Genomic DNA, 14,756 nt, shown 5'->3' with positions numbered 1-14,756 from the left:
TCCATAGCTCTCTATCTCAGCTAGGGCCTGAGGGAGGGAAGTACGAGGCTCCGTGATGGTTAGTAGGACGTCATCTGCGTAGAGGGCCAGTTTGTGGTGTGTTGCATTCGATTGGAGGCCCTTAATCGCCAAGTTTCGCCTGATCCGTTGGGCGAATGGTTCCATAATTAGTGCGAAAAGCAGTGGCAATAACGGACAGCCCTGTCTGGTTCCACAGGTCAGGTCGATAGGGGGGGGGGAAAGAGGATGCCATTGACTCTTGAGAAGGGTCTTGGGCGCTGTATAGTTAGCCAACGTCATGGCGCAGAACTCCGGACCAAAGCCAAAAGCCTCGAGGGTAAGCCTCATGAAGTTCCAGTCCACCTTGTCAAAGGCCTTAACTGCATCCAGGGCCAGAAGCACCAGCTCCTGGGAGTCTTGGGAGGCAAGCTCCACCAAGTTCAGAGCTCTACGAATGTTATCAGCGGTACAGCGGTGTGTGATGAAGCCACTCTGGTCGGCGTCGATTATCTCTGGCAAAATCCGGGACAGGCGGGTTGCTAAAATTTTTGAGTAAATGTTGGCATCTATATTGAGCAAAGCAATCGGTCTGTAGGACGCAGAATTCTTCGGGTCACCGCCAGGTTTGGGCAGCAAAACTGTGATGGATTCTTGCATCGACGGGGTTATAGTGCCTCTGTTCCTGAATGAATTAATCAGCTGTACCAGAGGTGGCAGGAGTTGGGGTTTGAAGACTTTATAAAACTTCGACGTATAGCCGTCTGGGCCTGGGGCTCGGGATTTAAGGGATTTTATCGCCTCATCGACTTCCTCAGTGGTGATTGGGGCTTCCAGCGAGTCCCGAGCTACGTTTTTCAGTCGGGGGAGCGCCGCCTTTTGCAAGTATTCCCTCTGTTCTTTGACGTCTCGGGCCGGTCATCACTTGGGTCAGGTGGGTCGATGAGATTTGAAGCTTGTCGTGATCCGAGTATTGAGTCTTGCCCTGCTGATCCCGAAGGCCCACAATTGTGTTATTCCTTCTTGTCTTGGCAAGTTTAGCCACCAGTAGCTTGTTTGCTTTGTTGTTTTTGGCATAGTAGAACTGTTTAGCCTTCGTCATTTGATGGGCGGTATGTTCAGCGTAGTGTGCTTCAATTTTCTTTTTTGCTATTCGGAGGGCTTGCTGCGTTTTAGGGGTCCAGCCCTTCTCCTTATGGAGCCTCTCCGCCCTCTCGAGTTACTCTTCAAGATCCTGACGAATCTGTCATTTATGCCTATGATAGGCTACCCCTTTGGCAATCAGTTCTCCCCGCACCACTGCCTTCATTGCATCCCAGTTGTTGGCTAAGGAGGTATCTCCGCTAGAGTTTTCTTTAAAGAAGTTGTTGATCGCGGTTGCGATTGCGTCTCTGAGTGGCATCTCATTAAGGATGGGATCACATAGAGTCCATCTACGCCTCTGGGGCTCCGGGGGTCCCTGGACTCGGAGTTTCAATGTTACCGGGGCGTGATCGGATAGGATTCTGGAGCCTATAGTTACCTCTTCAGTGAAAGCGAAGATCTGCGGAGATATCAGTAGAAGATCTATCCTAGAGAATGTCCGGTGAACATAAGAATAGAAGGAGAAATCTTTTTCAGATGGGTGGAGTACGCTCCATGAGTCCACCACTCCAAGGGTTCTAAATAATCGCAAAAGGGCTAAAGCAGTGGTGAAGTCCCCGGCGGAGGGTGGATGCGATTTGTCTTTTACGGGGTCTGGGACCCCATTAAAGTCCCCACCGATCACTATCTGGCCCTCCAAAAAGGGAGAGAGGGTTGCGGTTAGAAAATCATAGAAGGGTGCTTGGCCAGAATTCGGTGCGTACACGGAGACCAAGGAGAACAGCTGTCCCGATAGCAGGCATTTCACTGCTATGTAGCGTCCCTCCGGGCAGCTTATGGAGTCCAGAATCTGGGGATTCAGTCCCCTCCGGAACAAGATTGCTGTACCGCCCCGCTTGGAGCTTCCAGATGCGAAGAGTTGCTTTGGGAAGTCGCGAGAGTGTAGGCGGCTGAAGTCTGCCGGGAGCAGGTGAGTTTCCTGTAGCATGGCCACATCGGCAGAGTCGTTCTGAAGTTTTTGTAGAATTGATTTGCGTTTAGGCGGCAAGTTCAATCCCCTGACATTCAGAGAGACAAACTTCCAGAACTGCTGGGCCGGGGCGGGACCCGGGGTCGCTGATGAGACTTGTGGAGGGGGGGGGGCTACTGGAGAATCAGCCATTATGTCGTGGGAGATGTGACCATCTGTTATCCTGCTTTTGGGGTTTTTTCTCAGACCGCCAACAGGTAGTCCGAGGTTTAACTGGGGGAGGGGGACCCGTTATGGGGTCAGGCCCTCCCCTGGCCAACGGGGCCGTGAAACAGCGAATAGCCAACATGGCTAAAGGTATGAATAGTCTGAGTGAAATGCCCCAAGGACTCATAGGTGGAACGTACCTTGGAGTTGGGCATGGGCCGTGGGGGGAAGCCCTTTGCATCGGGGGTGGAGATCATCCATGTTTTCAGAGGTGGCGGTCGGCTCCACAGCGCCGGGTTCATTAAGCCGGGTCTCAGGGCGCCGAAGAGTCCCTCGTGGGGTAGCTCTGGGTCATTTCCTCCTTCTAAATCTCGGAACCCTCGACCATGTGTTTTGTATGGGCCTAGGGGAGGCTATAGGGTCCGGGTCAGCCGCCGCTTCAGTGGCCTGTTGGGATGAGGTGTTAGCGGAGTCCGGATGCAATATACTTTCAGCATCGCCCAGATGTTTGATCCTACGCATGGTACCCTTATAGGAGAATTGCAAAGCTGTAGGAAAGAGCCATCTGTAGCAAATTTTTTGGGCTTGGAGGAAGGTGGTCAGTGGGCGAAGGGCTCGCCTTTTCTGAAGGGTCAACGGAGATAGGTCTTGATAGATCTGAAGGGGGGTCCCCTGGAAGGTGATTTCGTCGTTGGAGCGACTTATTGCCGAAATGGCTTCCTTTGTCGTATAGAAATGCACCCTGGTGATATCAGGCGGGCCGTCTGACTCCACTCCACGACGGGGATTTAGCCTGTGAGTGCAATCCAGTAGCAATAGTGAGTCCTCCAAGTCGGGGAGAAGAGATTGAAAGAAAAGGCCTACATATTCGGCTAGCCCTTGGTCTGGGACTGATGTGGGAACCCCCCGAATGCGGAGGTTGTTGCGCCGGGCTCTGTTATCCATGTCCTCCTGCTTGAATTCCAGGATTTAGACCTTGTCCTGCAGAAGCCCAATGGAACGCTGGATCTCAGTCAGGGAGGACGCGTGGTCCTGGGCGCGATCCTCAATCTCACTCACTCTCTGCTCCACCTCCGAAACCCCCTTATCAGTATTTTCCAGCTTGGCAGTAAGCTCAGACATACATGATCGAAATTCAGTTTTAATGTCAGTCATGAATTCCCGAATATCCTCTTGGTTGCTAGAGGTCCCTTGTTGTCCAGGGATTCTCGTGAGATGGAGGGGGGATTGTCCAGTTTCTTCGCTTTGTCGGCTGACATTAGCATTGTTGCTATGTCTGATGACTTGGTGGATTTCGATTGCTTAGACATCGTGTGGTCTGACAGGAGAGGGTTAACGGCTGAAGGTGGCTCAGTCGCAATGGTGGCGATAGTTGGAGGTCTCTCAAAGAGTTGGGATAAGGATCCCGATGTCTTGGTTGGGCTTTTAGTTAGCGAAGGAGACTTCAGTGCGAGTGAAGAGGAGGAAGGTTGCTCTGTCGTCCCGGTCTCCCTGGTACCAAGACGGCCAAGGGGGAAGGTGAATGTGGGCCGGGGCGCCCCAGGAAATAGCGGGAAGATGAGGGAGCGATTTTAATACCGGAGCACACCAGTCCAGGGTGGTCTTTTGGGGTGGATGGTGAGGACCCAGATCGCCACGGGTGTTAGCGAGACTGTTGGTGGTGGTGGCCGTAGACGAACTATATCAAGGTGAATTGCTCAGTAAAGAGGGCGACAGAGCATGGAGCCGCTGTCCGGAGCCACGAGCCAGTGGGTCCACTCCCGCAGAGGTGTCGGGGGCAGTAGAGTGTTGCAGCCTCCTCACAGTTGAAGACAGGGGTGTTCTGCGGTGCACCCCTGAGAACTCTCTGGCTTCGGCCCCCTCTTCTGGAGTGGAGGCGGAGGGATACAGGAGAGGACGAGAGCAGGGAGGCTGCGGCTGCGTGTCGCGTGTTGGGGTGGCTGCAGGGTTCTATCCCCCTGGGGATGTCCGGGGAGGTGGGCCAGAACTGAGGAGGCCCGGGGCACCTACCGTGTCCTCCGCCGTTCGTGCTCCTCCGAGAGTGCTGCCCGAAGCGCCGCCGGGAGTATCAGCTGGAGCATAGACGTGTGGCTCGGGTCCCTCTGATCATGTGAGGCGAGAGACACATGGGTCTAGATCGATTCCAGGGTTCATAGGGGGAGCTTCGACGGCGAGGCCGCGTCTCGGTCGTTGTCGCTGGGTCCCGTCCGCCATCTTGGATTACGCGCCAGAGGGGCCGCGGGATAAAAAGAGCCCGATTATCTTCATCTTGGCGATTCTGGGTTCCCGCAGCACGCCGGCCGGGCTCCACACCCTCTCACACCCTCTCATCTAGTTGGGTTCGAAAAACGCAGCATAGGAGCCATAGAAAGCTGTGATGCAACGGGCGTTCCACGGAGGCCATCACGGGAGCGACTGCATAGCCAGCGCTCCAGGCCACGCCCCTCAATAGGAGCCATTTTAAAAGAAATCCTCTCTGCTCACTAAAGCGTGGCGTGGCGCCAGAGAGAAAGACAGGCCAGTAGTGGGACTTCGTAATGGAGGATACTCGAGGGAACACCCACATGTGAGTATATTCTTGTAAGAGATAACAGGGGGGATACGTATGTATGACCGTTTGTCAGTATGAATGGATGAAGTACGAGGTCAAGTGCATGTTTTGATATAGATTGAAAAGAACCTTTAGTGATGTGTTACAGTATGGATTGGATAAGATTTCAGGTGATGTTTTAAGGTATAAATTGGATAGGAGGTGGGTTATTTGTTGAAATTGTCGCGTATTTCAGTTTTTCTATTTGTTATAAAGGAGAAAGGAAGCCTTAGCATATAAAGACTGAGAGGAAAGAGCCACAGCGTATAAAGGCAGAGAAGTAAGGGATCCTCAGCCATAATAGGTCGAGAAGGTAGTACCACAAGGTATTCTTTTATGACGATAAAAGCAACGGGATCCTCAGCATATTAAAAAAGCTCAGAAGGTGGTACTACAAGGACATAAGGAAAATAAGTAGTAGCTCAGTATAAGGAATGGGTCTGGATTTTAGTCTATTTTTGTATATTTTCTCTTGCTGTCTGTGGTAAACAAGGAAGGAAGGTGGATGAGTTGTGGTGTGTGTGAAAACAAAGTGGAAAAGGGTGGGGGGAAAAGTGGAAAAGGGTGGGGGGGAAAAGTGGATTGATCTGTACTTTTGTGTAACAAGTAGCAGCATGCGCAGCATAGCATTAAGGTCTAAGTGAAGCATTAGGGACGCACACAACATTATGGGGGGAAGAAACCCCAATAGAACACATGCATAGGATCCTGCCACTGTATTGTGAAAGGATAGATAAATATCAAACTATGGGTATTGGGAACAAAGGAAGGGGTGATATCCTGCTCCTGGCCAGAGCAGGGCTCCCATAATATAAACATGCTAGAAAAAATGTCTATCTTTTTAGCAGTAAAATAGAAGGGGGAAACTCTGGTGATTATTCAAGGATATGGAAGATTAGGAAGATAAAAGAGATCCAATGTAAGGGGATATACCCCGTAACGCCTAAACCTGAAGTAGGGTATACAAATCCAGTCTATAAGCCTCCAGTGGTAGAGTGTCAACAGGATTAGCAACTAAAGTGAGGGGGTAGGGGGGACGCCAGAGCTTTTGCACCTCCATATAACCCATCCACAAGCGCTGACATACCCGTAGCATCAGTACACCCAGGGCGTTCAAAAGCAGATATAAACAACGAGTGAAGAGCATTGCGGGAAAGGTTGGTCAGGTTACAAGAACCTGAAGAAGTACCACCAGAAATAAGGGTACCCGTGCAGAAAAAGAGGATAGGAAGTCAGGAGATTTTTTTGGTTAGATTCAACCCTGGGGCAATAAGAAATGTTTGTGTCGAAAAAGATGATGGGGAGGGTGTGTGGACAGTCCTGGGACAAGAAGTAGAACAGCAAGGGAAAATGAATGGGAAGATCAAGGTGGCAGAAATAACGAAGAGGCAGGGCAAGAAAGAAACCAAGGGGGAGAGGTACAAGAAACCCATCCCCGCCACAAGAGGCAGTGAGAAGGGATAGACCAGAGGTAATGGTTGTAGTACAAGATCAGAAGGAAAAACAAAAAGAAAAAAAAGGGGTAGAAAACAAAATAAACATGCAGATGCTGCCTCTTATGCATAAAGGAGTAAGGATAACAGTATGTGCTGTGGCCTCAAATGGACAAACATAATTTGATTAAAGCTCTCCCCAGCTTACAGCCGCAGCCAGTAAAGGGATCTATGAATTTGAAAAACAAACAGCAGGGGTAGCCTTAGCACTAGGAGACCCTAAGTTTACTGGTCGCCATAGTTTGGGGCCAGGCTGGGGACATATGGACAGGGGCGGGGAACCCTGGGGTAAGTCTTGCAGATAATCAACATGAAGGAGCAGCCTTTAATGAAGTAAGGGCAAGGTTATTGGATGCCCTACGAAAGATGTACCCAGATACCCCTCGACTTACATTCTTTAATGCAGTGCACAATGGGTGACGAGGACCATTTAGGTTTATTTTTAAGTTGCAGGAAATGTGGAGAGTTGAGACAGGAAGGCAATGAGACCACTCAGTACCATTTTTTTGATTTTATCGTAAAGAGGGGATTACCAAAAGAGGTCCAGAAGGCATTAGATAAAATTGTGGGAGTTGAAGCCAAAGGTTGGGCAGAGATACAAAGTATAATAGTCCAAAATTGTAAGAGATCAAGGAGCAAAACAGGGAGTCAGCACAGAAGCGGCGAACGGACGAGACAAAACAAGTGGAAAAGAAACTAAATAACGTGGTCATCGAAGCACCGGTGATGGCACAGGCTCAGGGGAAAGGACAGGAGACACAACAAATTGTGAATGCCTCAATGGCGGCACTTTGGGGCAAAGGAAGACAGACAATGGGTGGGGGGCAGTACCCCAACTCACAGTGGTAGTATGAAGGGGCACCAAGGGAAGAGAAGGATTTTGAGGAGCTGGAGGCTTTGGGGGGGAATAGTGCTCAGGGGAGCAGGATTGTTAACATCATAGTGCTGGCATTGTGGTTAATGGGGGCATTTCACAAGGGAATGCAGGAACAGGCCTGGGATGGGATTTAATTATGGGCCATCACCTTCAGGGCAGGGATTCCAAGAGCCTCAAGGAATGGGACACCAGCAATTTGGGCAAGGGGTCAAAATAAAATGATATGGCATTTATTACGCACCTATACACAAGTGCTTCATGGCACGACTTCAAAATCATCTTATGGGGCTGACGGGCAAGAACACAGTTTAACAGGATGACTGGGAGTGGGGGGGGGGGAAGAGAACAGACGCCCCTTTCCAAGGAGTAACAATGGCAGGGGTGGCCCTTGATCAGAACAGCCCACAGAGAGCACTTGCGTGTCCAATCCTATTGACAACCGCACATCATGAAGAAGAGCCTTTGGTGGAGGCGGAAATAGGAAACAAACAATTGATATATATGGTAGATTCAGGTGCAACTAAATCATGCATTATGGAGGGGAACTTTCCATTATTAGGTAAAACTCTAAACATGAAGGAATTCTCTGGGGCTATTTCTACGGTTCCATACACTGAGGAGCTAGATATAAAAGTGGGAGGGAAAGTAGTACGAGCCCCTTGTTATATTTATAGAGTTCCCCTGTTAACTTGTTGGGTAGGGATCTGCTCAGTAAACTAAACATAACTATATCATTCACAGATCAAGGGGTAGTGTGTCCCACTCCAGGGATGTGTGTAGCTCGAGCAATGGTAATAATCAATGCAAAGGCACGGGAGTCAGTAGTCTGTGGGGTTCCTGTGGTCCCGGACAGATTTGTCTATGGCATGAAGGTACTAGCAAAAGCAGTGCCTCAAATTGCGTCAAAATGTTGGCGAGTGCCCACAGATTTTATTTTCCGACCCATGGTGCCACCCGAGATGGTGGCAGGGACAACATTGTAATTAGATTTGAAAGGACTAGTAGTGTCAGACCAAAAAGTAGTCCTGATTGGAACAGACCAGGACAGGTGCAAGTAGCTCAGAGCAATATGTGTAGACCCGACAGGAAAATTGAAGGAAAATACTGATGAGTTATTTGAGGACAGTGAGCAAAATGGGGGGGGGGGGGGGGGAGTAGAGGGGAGGTACATTTTTGAAATCTGCATCTCTTGTGACATGTGCAGTATAGGAAGATACAGTGCCCCGGATGGCAGTGGTGACCCAGTCTTTAGTTTTTGAGGACATGCAATATGTGCCAGCACAATTATGGACTATTTAACCCAACATCATGTGGATGAAGTCAGGGGCAGTACTCCCAAGGGTGTTGCGGTACCCATTGTCAAGGGAAGCAGAGGAAGGGATAAAGGCACTATTCAGACTCTATCAGAGCAAGGGATCATTGTGCCACCCACATCCCCATGTAATACGCCCATATACCCAGTCAAGAAAGCAACAGGGGCTAGTTGGGGGATGATTCAGCATCTACGTCCCATTTATGACGTGGTGCAGAAGGAGTTTCCGGTAGTTCATAATTTGCTGACAATCCTATGTAGCATTCCCAAGACAACGACATACTTCACAGTGGTGGATCTGAATAATGTGTTCTTCTCAATCCCACTTTACCCCGATTCATGGTATCTCACTGCATTTACACATGGACAACAGCACTTTGAGCACATGAGATTGCCTCAAGGGTACTGTGAAAGTCCAAGTGTTTTAAATGGAGTACTACATGCTGATTTGGGAAAAATTCAGGTGCCTAGCACAATCATCCAGTATGTAGTAAAAATGAACATCAGTCAGAATGGATTCTATTGCATTATTGCAATTGCTGGATCACAAAGGGTACAAGGCAGATGCAAAGAAGCTACAATACTGCCAACAGGAGGTACTGTACTTGGGGCAACTTATTTCTGCAAACAGGAAAAAAATATTACCAGATAGGGCAGTGGCAGTACGAGCCACCTCTAGGTCCAGTACTGTCAAGGAAATTCAGCTGTTTTTGGGCTTATGTAATTATTGTAGGGCATGGATCCTAGACTACGCAGCCTACACAAGGCTGCTGTTACAAAGCCCCAGAGAAGGACAAAAGAAAAAAAAAGGTAAATATGAATGGACTGAAGAAATGAATAGACAATTTGAGGACTTAAGAGAAGCAATTTGTACGGCCACTGTTTTAGCAGCTCCGGATTATACAGAGTTCTATTTATTTTCCCACTCTGATGGACGGCTCATGACAGCAGTATCAACCCAAAATAGCACAATGGGCCACAAGCCATTGGCTTATTATAGTATAGTGGGACACTCGACTCAGTCATGCAAGGACAGTTTGCGTGCAAACAAGCACACGCAGCGGCTGCATTTGCAATAGAGAAAAGTACCACGATTGGCATGGGGTGCTCTGTTATCTTGTTTGTGAAACATTGATGATAACCTGAAAATGCATGACTGCTACATACAAGGGTGAAGAGGAGGGTAAATCTAAAGCTAGAGAATGCATTGACAAAAGGAGAGATACTATATGTTGATGGGTCATCAACAATTGACCAGGAGACGGGATGGAGGCATACAGGGGTGGCAGTGGTGCGTGGTAAAGGAGGGGGGGTCATGAAGTTCTGATCATTAAAAGATTACCTATGCAACATTCAGCTCAGGCAGCAGAACTTGTCAATCTCATTGAGGCATTGGGAGCCTCCCAAGGGCAGTGTGTCTCTATCTACTCAGACTTGGTATATGTCATAACAGTGCATGTGGGTCTGTCTCTATGGAAGAGGAGAGGATTTCGGAGGGCAGATGGCTCTCCAGTGCAGCATGCAAGGCTTTTGGAAGAACTGATTGAAGCCTTATGGCCCTCCTCAGTGGCAGTGGTCAAATGTGCTGCCCATACTAATGCCACAGATAAAATCTCGAAGGGCAACGCAGCTGCAGACCAGGTGGCCAAGTTGGCAGCCTATCTCCCAGATACAATGTTAACAGAGTGTATAGTGACCACCCTTGTAGAAAGCGAGACCACAGTTCCATACACAGCATTGCCCATATCACAGATTAGAGTTGCAAGGAAATGCGCATGAGGAGGAAAAGGAGCTATGGTTGCGGAGGGGATGCAAACAGTCTCCCACTGACTTAATGTGGAGGGAGTAGAGTTCTGGGAAGGTGGTGATGCCCCAACAATTACTCTGTTGCATTCGAGCAACTACATTTTCCCTCCCACAGCTCCAAACAACATATTGCGGCAGATATCCAGGAGGACTGGTTTGTGCCAAACCTCCAGCAGAGCATAATAAAAGCAATACATTACGGACATTAAGAGGTACATTACCTCGGCCTATGGGGCCATTCCATGAACTGCATATAGATTATGCAGCTATGGGGGAAAGGTGCAGTGGATTATATGTACCTTATTGTGGTGGTTTGCCTCTTTTCAAGGTGGATGGAGGCAGGACCATGTGCACACCCAGGTGCAAAGTGTGCTGCACGGTTCCTGGTCAGAAGAGTTTCCACAATGTGACGTGTGCAAAGTATTGAGATCAGATAATGGCACACATTTCTTTAATGCGCTATTTCAGCATGTCACCACGTGTTTGGGCATTAAACATCAAATGTGCTCAATTTACCACCCATCAGGCTAATGGCCTTGTGGCGAGGATCAATGGCCTTTTGAAAAGTAAACAGACAAAATTATGTTCCACGTTGAAGAAAAACTGAGTCCACCGTTTGCCCTTGGTCCTCTTCAGTTTACGCACACAGCCTAGTAAGGGCCACCATTTGACACCACATGACATAATCCCAGGCAGGTGCATGCAAACCCCCATATCCCCTGTGAGGAATGCATCTGATGCACATCAAGCAGGGACAGTACTAGGAGAGTAATTTAGGGAATATTTAACAGCACTAATACATGCTATCAAATATATCTCTCAACAGATTGCGCCACCCAGGAGCGAAGGACAGAACACACTGGAAGGGACAGCCACTGCAAACATATCTGCCAATGGGCCACAACTGGACCATTATTGCCTGCGGAGCTGATCTACATAAACTGCGCGTCGATGGAACAATCCCAGGTTTCAAGGACCATATGAGGTGGTGTTCTGTATGCCTCTCGCCGTCCGCGTGAAGGGGTTAAGATATTGGGTGCATCTCTCGGATGTCCGAAGAGCACCTGAGACAAGGCAAAGCTCAATCAACATAGTAAGGACATAATCAAAGAAGAGGAGTTTTAGTAAAGGATCCATGCCAGGGTGGTGTGGAGTGGCACACGCCTGATTTTTGTTTTTTAAAAACATTTTAATTTTTCAAATTTTGAAGGTCCAGAACCCGGTTGGCCCCGATGGGAAAAGGGTCTCCCTCTCCCTTTCTTGATAACTTTTTTTCTCCTCTCCAGGGATATGCAAGGATGCCTGACTGACATGTTCAAACCTCTCTGTTATGTAGGGATAATGTTAAACAGAATTTAATTTGTTCTAGGAATGTGTTATGCTTTTTTGGTATTATATTGTTCTGTTTGACACTGGTCGAGGTTGTTGGAGTGTATGAAAGTATGTGTTTATGGGGTGGCCATATAAGGGGGGATGCACAGTTATTACTAGTATGAATAGGTCTATGATAAAAAAGAATCAAACGATGTCTCACTTTTTGCCGGTCACCCCTACGAGTTTTCTTAGACGAATGGAAAGTACATATGATTTATATAAGGGGTTGGGCTTTGACGCTTTTTCTGATATTCAATATTTAGAATCATCCAACAGCTGGTACACAGATATATGTACTGCAGGAAGAAAATTGATAAATGAAAGCTGTTACGTGTGTGTGCACTTATCCCTCACGCATCAGGGGCCCAAAGGTTTTAGTTCCCCATCCAGTCTCATTTACAGAGGCACAATGCCTGGTATATCTTGCACTATGTAGGATAAAGGACACATTCCAGGCACACAGCGTGCAGTTGAGGGGCATTGATCTATATCCAGCGCTATGCAATAGCAGTATGAAATAGTATAGTATTTTTCCTTGGGAGGTCGCTCGCATGTCAACAACAAATGGCAGGGCATCACAGTGGCGTGCCCAGCAGATGGGCTGATCTAGTACAGCAAAGAAACAATAGCCAAAGTAGAGACTTTGTGTGCGCAAATATGGTCCAGATACATCACAAGGCTTAAAGTGATTGCAACAATGGAGACAACAGTGCGAATACATAGAGGCAGACGATGAACTTTGTTTTAGCAATAAAGTAACAGTTCCTGTTGACGCAAACACACAGTGTAACCACACTTGCAATCTCAGATATGACAAAAGGTACGGCAGCAGTAATGGATTACTACAAGCATACTTGCACTTCCCACCATCCTGGTGGGGCAAGTGTTCACTGGCCACCCTGCACTCAGTGCTACTAGTAATCCTGGAAGAACACCTTAAGGGAAAAGAAATGCCCGTCAAGGTGCCCACGGCCAAACCAGCACCTAAAGAAGCAGAAAGAAACTGGCAGATGCCAAGAATTCGGTATGCTGCCAGAAAAAGACAACTTCAACAGCTGGGAAGAAAGAAGAGATCAAACTGTCTCGAAAGACTCTTCCGCACTGCTCAGAGGAATACCGGAGGAGTAATTACTTTTTAGCTCAGCAGAGACTTTCTTTCCATCTTTTTTGGCTCATGTGGTTCAAGCAGCTGCCAACACCAAGTGGGTGCACATAGTCCGATGGGAGCTAGTCCAGCTTGCCAATGATACAGAGAATGGGTTCAACGCCATCAAAGTAGAGCTCCATGTATTGAGACTCAGGACGATGCAAAACCGCTACATGTTGGATTTGCTAACAGCCATAGAAGGAAGAGTGTGTAAAAAGTTGGGAAGCAGATGCTGCACTTTTGTAGCCCCAGAGGATGCTAAGAATGGGTCACTATCCCACATCGAGACGGTGCACAATCTAGGTGTTCAAATGAAGAACCAAGGCAGAGTTGAGAACACGGATTGGCCATCGCTTGCCTTTGATTGGGTCCCATGATGGCTGGGGGCAGCAGTAAAAATACTGGTGCCCGTTATCGTATTCTTCTTGGTCCTCTTCTGCACGTGCCAATTGGGTCTCCGATGTTGTGCCAATATAGTTCCTAACAGTGGTATCAATTGGGGGATCTAAAAACAACTTACCATACAATGAACAACGAAACACAAACTAATATTTCTGGGGTTGTAGAGATGTTAAGTGGGGAGGAGTTCATTATTGTAGAAGTAACGAAAGGGGGGAATATTGGGAAGGAAATAGGGTCTTCCTGCAACCCCCACACCCAAATCGCTTTAGAATTAGGCAAGACTTCTTTTAGGCACTGGGGAGGTTCTCTCATGCAGATATAACCACATATTTAAACAATAACGGCCTTCTTCAGTGTCTGCCCATGTCTGTGTATAAGGCACAATTAACTATTAGCTGGATACATTTGTAAATCCTATGCATTTGTAAAGATCTTAGTACGGTAAAAAGGCAAACTCCCCCTTCCTTCCCGGAAAGAATGCAACTTGTGCTAAAAAATGGACCACAGGCTTTTGCAGTGGTTCGCTACTAGAGCCGAGCACTGGCAACACACGTGACTCACCAGCTGTCACTGTCCGTCAAGAGTCCATTCATGCTAAAAAATGGGATTTACATGCTTGGTTAACAAAATGCAGAATTGTGAAATTAAGGGTGGGTGGAACTTACAGGGCCCCGAGTGAAATATGGAGAGAATGACTGGAATTTTTTAAAATTTCTTTTAACACAACATTAAGAGATAGCAAAATCAAGGAAAGCATGAGCTGCAGTGTATTCTTGCATCAGTTAGCAAAATATAGAGCAGCATTTTATGACAAAAACCGCTGACAGTAAAGAAAGGAAGGTTTTGGAGCATCCCTTGTATGGAAGCAGGATAAATTGGAATGAAGCCATAGCCTGTATCCAGTGACGCCACTACAGCAAGAAACCTCTGCCTGGGACTACTGTGGCAGGAGAAAGGAACGGAAGAGGGCTAGGAGAATACCATTCAGGCAGCAGAGTCATTTGCTACCATCCTCATTTTTGTAAGATTAAACTGGTTATCCTTGCAAGATAGACTTTTGGCACATTTCCCTAGAGGGGTGTTTTTTCTGGTGTGAGCGTAATTAGGGACACATCTACAAGGACATGCCAGTTTCCCCATGACAAATTAGCAAAAGCCAGTGTAGTGAAGCTTAAGGCTTCACTGCACTGTAAGGAGGATAGGTCAGAAGCAAAAAGTTTGGGGGTCCATAGAAATGGAAGGAAAGGTGCAGTAAAGAGAAATCATTCCCAACAGTCATCTTGGTACTCCTGAAATATATTGGATGGCTGATCTGTATCAGCAACTGACTGTCTAGGAGATAACTAGAGCCTAGGTTATTTTGGAAGTGGGCTACCCTCTTTAAAAAAAGTGTTTCATTTAATTGGGAATGTATCCTATCCATATGCGTGACCAATTCTGAATCTCTGGTCCACGTACATATTCTGGGGCTACCGGGAAAGGGGGAAACAATTTATTT

The sequence above is a fragment of the Ambystoma mexicanum genome, chromosome 10 (genome assembly GCF_040938575.1).
Source record: "Ambystoma mexicanum isolate Mex_15411 chromosome 10, UKY_AmexF1_1, whole genome shotgun sequence".
Taxonomy (NCBI): domain Eukaryota; kingdom Metazoa; phylum Chordata; class Amphibia; order Caudata; family Ambystomatidae; genus Ambystoma; species Ambystoma mexicanum.
The sequence above is the reverse complement of the archived record's forward strand: the minus strand, read 5'-3'. Positions refer to the sequence as shown.